General features: G+C 39.9%; 1 protein-coding gene across 1 annotated transcript in view; it reads right to left on the reverse strand.

Annotated features, from left to right (window-relative positions):
- Positions 1 to 1,921, reverse strand: part of ASXL3 (additional sex combs like transcriptional regulator 3) — a 163,359-nt gene extending 161,438 nt beyond the window's left edge. Inside the window, exon 1 of the mRNA XM_010849786.1 lies at positions 1,892 to 1,921. The gene's annotated coding sequence lies outside the window, so the exon portion shown is untranslated. The remainder of the gene's footprint in view (positions 1 to 1,891) is intronic.
- Positions 1,922 to 7,089: the final 5,168 nt, after the last annotated feature.

The following is a 7,089-nucleotide window of genomic DNA, read 5'->3' on the forward strand; positions in this document are numbered from 1 at the left end:
AAAAAAAGTAATGTGAAACCTGAAAACACCGAGTTAGTAAATGCATATAATTTCCTTTATTTAAAATTGCTAACATTTTATTGTTAAAGTCATGTGTTCAGGCTGTTAAAATGTTTCCTAAATTTCTAAAAGCTTGGAAACATGAGCCTGAATACCATCAACAGCAGAGAACAAAGCACTAGTCAGAAATAACCTCACTGGATTCATAGTGTGATCAACTTCTTCTGTATTAAAAAACAACAAAAACCCTTCGTGGCCCAAATGGAGAGAAAGCACACAGAAACCCAAGTATCCCATTACAGTGTGTCTTCCAGTTCAGCTCAGTTTCCTTTCATTTGCCTTTTCCAATTCATTTCAAGTAAACCCCCTTCCTCTTCCGGTTCAGCCCATCTCAGCTTTATGAACTGAGTCCTATTTTCCTTCTCTCCCCATCTGTCCTACTTATTTTTGAGCGGAGGGGATATTTTGAACAAAGTATGGGAAATAACATGGGACACAGTTAATTACTTCCACGGGCATTAGACCACCAGTCCTAGCAATCAAGGCTCTTTATTTACCCCGGGACTGAACTACACGTAGTGAAAGCAGTAAGCAATGGTCCCCACACGACTCACGAACAAGGGCTGTGAGGACCACATCCAGTACAAGAAAACAAGTCTGCACGTATCCTCACAACGACTTCTTCCAAGGGTAGATGACACCTATTGCATTAGCCAAAAAGTTCATTTGCGTTTTTCTAGAACATCTTATGGAAAAACCCAAATGAACCTTTTGGCCAACCCAATACTTAAATTTTCTGTACAGGAGTCTGTGCACAAGTCATGGCCCCATGCAACTTTATGATTCTAGAGTCCTAATTTATGAATACTATGATTATCAGATCAGAATTATCATAATAATTGAGAATTAATTGAGAAGTTTTTAGGCAAATTTTAAATTGAAAAGGCTTCCAAATACATTCAAAAGAGCTCTGTGATCTCTTCTACTATCAATGGCTAAATTTCAAAGAGGTCACTGGCAAGGCTTCTGCTCCTTGGGGCTCTGTTCCTTGTGGTTATCTAGTGAATTATCCACAGCCTGCCCTTCCTCGCCATTAAGGCCACTTTTCTGTTCTCGCCTCTATTTCCCAGAAAATGTCCCCGGTTTTCCCAGTCTGGTCAGTCCCTTAGTTGCAGATGGCAATTCTTTAAAGAACATCGAAAACATGCTACACTGGAAAGAGCGTAGCAACAAGTATGTCAACAGGAAAGAAGGAAAACTGTCTCCAGAGAGGAGACTATTGGGAGGGATGGACTGAAGACTATCAAAGGGGGGGGGGGGGGAGAAACATAGGCACAGCTGTACAGGGAAGAGGACAAAAGTGTAAAAATATTGGTTTAAAAAAGGCAAGAAGGAAACTGCATGAAAGAGCTGAAAAGGGGGAAAGATTAGGTTACAAAGAAAGGCAGGAAAGATACAGACATGAAAACAAAAAAGCCAACAGAATTTTTGAAATAAAAAGAACCGTCAGTATTGTAGAACAGTTCATACTCATGAGTTACTGAAAGGCGATGCTGTGGTCACGTGGACTAGATACAGGGTGGGCATCACCCCCAAGGACAGGCAATGCTGGGAACAATGGTCTCTCATAGCAGGTATGGGCAGAAGGTCAATAAACACACACATACATGAGTAAGCAAGCAAGGAAGAGGGAAACTGGAAGGGAGAGACACGGGATGGCAGAAAAGAGAGCGGGCAGAGAAAAAAGGGGAGAAAGGAGGCATATTGAGCTGAACTGGGCATGTCCAAAAGGCAAACTGATTAAATCCAGAAAGGGCGGAAGAGGAAACTCCAGCGTACCGGGTAAGGTTTTCATGGAAAGTTGGGTACACTCGAAAGTGGGGTTACTCACTGTGGAGGACTCCCTGTTTCTCTTCCTGAGTACAGGCCCCTCAGCACACCTTGGCAGCTCCTCCCAGCAATTGAGAGAATTTGGATAGCCCTGTCCCCTTCTCTATGACATCACATCCTACTCTACAAAGGAAGTAAAAGTGCGAAGAATTACATCGCGAAGTGGATGAGAGGCAGGAAGGAAATGCTGAAGCCACCCAGAACACCAGAAGCCACCCTCAGTTCCTGCAAGCCAGAGAAAGGGGACGGAGCAGGAGAGGGTCCTGGGTGTGAACAGGCTTCACTGAACTAGCTGTGGGAGCATTCAGAGAACAAGATAGAAATTACTTTCATGGAACAATAACATGGATAGCACTGAAATAACATGACACATGGCAGAGACATGAATCAGACTAGCAGGCAGCCATACTCAAACACAACAGAGGGAAGAAGCCACAGTCAGAGGGAAACTACAGCCCCCAATGTTAGACTGAGGAAGCACCCACACATGCCAGGAATCAATGTCTTGGCTATGCAGTGTTTCCTAAGTCCTGAAAAATTATTCTTCCTAGATTACCTTTCCTGACATATTCAAATACAACTAGCATTTGAAAATGTCTTCCTGTTATGTAACACTTAATCTGAATTTAACATATTCTTCCAATCGTTTTCCACCTTGTACCTACCCCTTAGAAACAGGGGTCAAGGTTGCAATAGAGCAGTGAAGAGAGTGGGATTCTATACAATTTTTAAGATTATGTATCATAATAAGATTAGTAAGAGGGCCAATAAATATTTCAGATAATCAAAACAGGTTCAAACTGTCTTGGGCAATAACAATACAATTATGACAAAATATAGAGATTCCAATTTTAGAGTTCACCATGGATAATGATAATTTTAAAAGTTTTGTTTTCTGATTGAAAAAAATGGAAAAATGCAAATTCATACCTATATTATAGAAAACAAAATGCACTAGTAAGTTTACAACCAAAAATAATTTCCCAAAGAATACACTGAATGTAATGTTCTTAGAATATTATTGAGTCAAAGGATATGAGCTTGGTCATGTCTCTTGATACACTGCCAACTGTTTGAAAAATATTTTAACAATTTATACTCTCACCAAGCAGAACTGAACCTGCCTCTCTCCACAACTTTGCCAGGATTAAATATTATCTTTTTCACAATATTTGCCAACTTGGTGGGTCAAATAAGTTGTAATTCATTGTTACTCTAATTATACTTTTGTAAATACTAAGGAGAACAAAGTTTTTTTTCAAATGAATACCATATGGGATATCTCTTTCTTACTAATGTGTAAAAAGCTATTTATAGATTAAAATAATATTCATTATTGGGCATGTTAATAACAGATTTGTATTCTTTATGTTACTTATTTTTGGATATTTATGAAGACACATAAAGTATTCTATTTTCACATAACTACTTATGTGACTTTTCCATTGTGGCTTTACCTGCTCTTATGCTTAGACATTCCTTTTATCCAGAGCGTAGGTAATTATCTACAAATATTTCTTGTATTCTATGCTTTTATTTTTAATCCCTTCAATCAATCCAGAATGCATCTGTTTGCAGCCTTGTGAAGAATTAACTTAAGCCCCCACCTATTATTAATATAGGTCAAGATTCCCCAACACAATTTGTTTCATAAGCCAGTTTCTGGTTTATGGTTAGTGAGGCATCTTCTGCCATATATTACAATTAGGGCGATGAAAACGCTTCTGGATGTGAAAACAACATAACAATGTGGAAACCCAATATAAAAGGCACAGATGGTCAGGAATCTGCCTGCAATGCAGGAGCTTTGGGTTCGATCCCTAGATAGGGAGGATTCCCCTAGAGAAGGAAATGGCTACCCATCCCAGTATTCTTGCCTGAAAAATCCCATGGACAGAGGAGCCTGGTGAACTACAGTTCATGGGGTCGCATAGAGTCAGATAGGACTGAAGGGACTTCGCACGCAAAGTAGTGATGAGAGTGCTCAGAACCCCCAGCACTTACTCCCTCTAATGGCCAAAGGCACTTCTGGGAATTTTCAGGGTCTCTGAAATGAACTGCAAACCACTGTCCCTGGGGCTCACCCAGAGTTCCTGCTATGTTCCCCTGTGAAGTGAAGTGAAAGTCACTCAGTCGTGTCTGACTCTTTGTGACCCCAAGGATGTACAGTCCATGGAATTTCTCTCCAGGCCAGACTGAGGGGAATCCAGGTCAAACCCAGTTCTCCCGAATTGCAGGCGGATTCTTTATCAGCTGAGCCACAAGGGAAGCCCAAGAAGACTGGATTGGGTAGACTATCCCTTCTCCAGGGGACCTTCCCAACCCAGGAATCGAACCGGGTGTGTTGTATTGGGGGCAGATTCTTTACCAACTGAGCTATCAGGGAAGCCCCTATGTTGCCCTGACTTTCAGTCAATTCCTGTGCCAGCACCACCCTGTTTAAATTGCTGTGACATTACAATACACTTCACTCTCTGGATAGGACATGGCTCTCATTATTCCTTCCTAAATTTTTCATTGCTCACTTCTTTACATTTCTAAATGAAACTTAGATTGGAATTAAATGAGACATTCTAATTAAACTTTCAGGAAATGTACACACATTGTTCCATGTTTGAGTTTTATTTTATAAACTGTAATAGGCTTTTTATTAAGTGCTTTATATTTTGGGTTGCAACTCTGAATATACTTTTTCATAAAATATTCTCACATTTTACTGCTACACACAAAAGCCACTGAGCTGTGATAATTATTATCTATATGAACAGCTAATTGAATTCTTAATAGTTCTAATAGCATAGAAGTATAAAATCACATTTTCTACAAAAACTATGAATTGTGTCTCCTTTCCAATAGTTCTGTTTTCTTTTTCCTACATTATTTACTTTGGCTAAAAAATGATCTTTTCTAGTCCCTTTCAAAAATTTTCTTGCTGAAAATGGAGCTGTTTTATAATTTATTTCCTCAAAAACAAGCCCCTAAAACTGCCATTTCCCAAAGAAAATCTGTAGCTAGAATTATTAGCTGAGAGAAGGCTGCCAAGAGAAGGCTGTAATTAGAAACCTTTGGCCAGATATCACTGTCTCTTCTATACAAATCAGAGTGTCACAGTGTTCAATCTTTACATAAAATGCCCTTTCTTTCTTTCTAAAACAAATTGCTCTCCCGTGTTAGAGCTACGTTTGTGATTCCACTTGACTCTGTCTCCCTAAGAGTTGGATCTTACGCCTCTCATACTTCCTTCTCATGTACTAAAGTCCTTTCAATTTTCAACTATCTTCTGTCTCCTGCATTGCTACTCCCAACAGGCTGCAGACTCAGCACTGCTCAAACCAAAGTAGACTTTCCATGTGTTCCAAGGACACAAAACACACATACTCTCAATGGCCTCCCTCACAATGGATTCCCTTGCATTTTCCAGAGGGCATGAACAGATGTGCAGAACTGGTCAACAACCCACTGGATGTCAGCTCCCTTACCAATGTGACTAATTTATATCAGCCTGTATGCATGCATGCTAAGTCACTTCACTTGTGGTTGACTGTTTGCGATCCCATGGACTGCAGCCCGCCACTCTTGTCTACTGGAGTGGGTTGCCATAGCCTCCTCCAGAGAATCTTCCTGACCCAGGGATCAAACCCACGTTTCTTATATGTCCTGCATTGGCAGACAGGTTCTTTACCACTAGTGCCACCTGGGAAGCCCAACTACATCAGAGCTTATCTCAAAGACATGTACATTTATGCAACTTTGAGACACGACAGACAAGAGTCTATCTCAGACTGCTCTTCCCCAGATTTCTACATGCCCCATATGAAGAGAAAAAAAAAAATCTGCAAAAAAAGATAGCAATATAGAAAGAGAAGGAAAGGGATGTTTGCTGAATCACTGAGGACACAGGCCATGCTAAGAATGATTTCTGTTTTAGGTTCATTCTTTCAGCACATATGGTCCAGGAATACCATACATCAAACATTTTAAAGCTAACCCAGAAAAGTCATTTCCAGTACCCTAAGATAAACTGACTCATTCGAAAAGACCCTAATGCTGGCAAAGATTGAAGGCAAGAGGAGAAGGGGACGACAGAGAATGAGATAGCTGGATGGCATCACTGACTCAATGGACATGAGTTTGAGCAAGCTTCAGGAGTTGGTGATAGACAGCGAAGCCTGGCGTGCTGCAGTCCATGGGGTCCCAAAGAGTCGGATATGACTGAGCAACTGAACTGAACTGAAGATAAACATATTAGACCAATGTTCATCTAAAGGTAAAAGATTTGGTCCTTCAGGCCCTGAAAAAAAATTTCTGAGCTTATTTATTTAACTGTGCAATAAATGACTTCTACAATTTATTAATACAGTCACAGTGATGATACAGGTTTAAATCTTTCTCAAACATTAAAGTATTTTCCCTTAAATCATATTGACAGTTCATTAAAACGTTTAGCTATTTAAGGTCTTATGTAATCAGTAAATGAATCAGAGGTTATAACAATAAACCGTTATATAGCTCTCTACAATCAAAGAGTGTTTGCTTACAACATATATTATTTCATTTGCTTATATATGAGATATATATATATATATAAAATTTGACCCTGACACCTCAGTGAAATGCATAGGAGAGACAGGATTAACTTCCTCTGAAATGCACTAAGGTGAGGTAATTAGACCAAGGTCATAAAGCTACTTTGTAGGACAGGACTTGCACACATGATAATATTGATGATGACAATGTTTAAATACAATAAAAGCAGCAAATATATATTAGACACCTCATCCCTGCTAAGTCTCCAGAGGTTTTACTTGTATTACAATAGACTCCTGGATTCATATATTTCAGTTCAGTCACTCAGTCATGTCCCACGCTTTGTGACCCCATGGACTGCAGCATGCCAGGCTTCTCTGTCCATCACCAACTCCCGGAGCTTACTCAAGGTCATGTCCATCAAGTCGGCGATGCCACCCAACCATCTCATCCTCCGTCTTCTCCTTCTCCTCCTGCCTTCATGTATTTAATACTCCCTATTTCCACTCTTCTTGAGAAACCTCAAAGGTCCATGTCATTTTGATGAGACATGAATTTGAATGGCTGGTAGTATTCAGATAAGAAAATGAATCACATAAAAAGTGATAGTACCTTGCCCAGCGCCCAATATCTATACCTCAATGAGGTGGTTTTCACTTCTAACATATGTGG

Source organism: Bison bison, unplaced genomic scaffold, assembly GCF_000754665.1.
Source record: "Bison bison bison isolate TAMUID 2011002044 unplaced genomic scaffold, Bison_UMD1.0 scf7180017864286, whole genome shotgun sequence".
Lineage (NCBI taxonomy): Eukaryota > Metazoa > Chordata > Mammalia > Artiodactyla > Bovidae > Bison > Bison bison.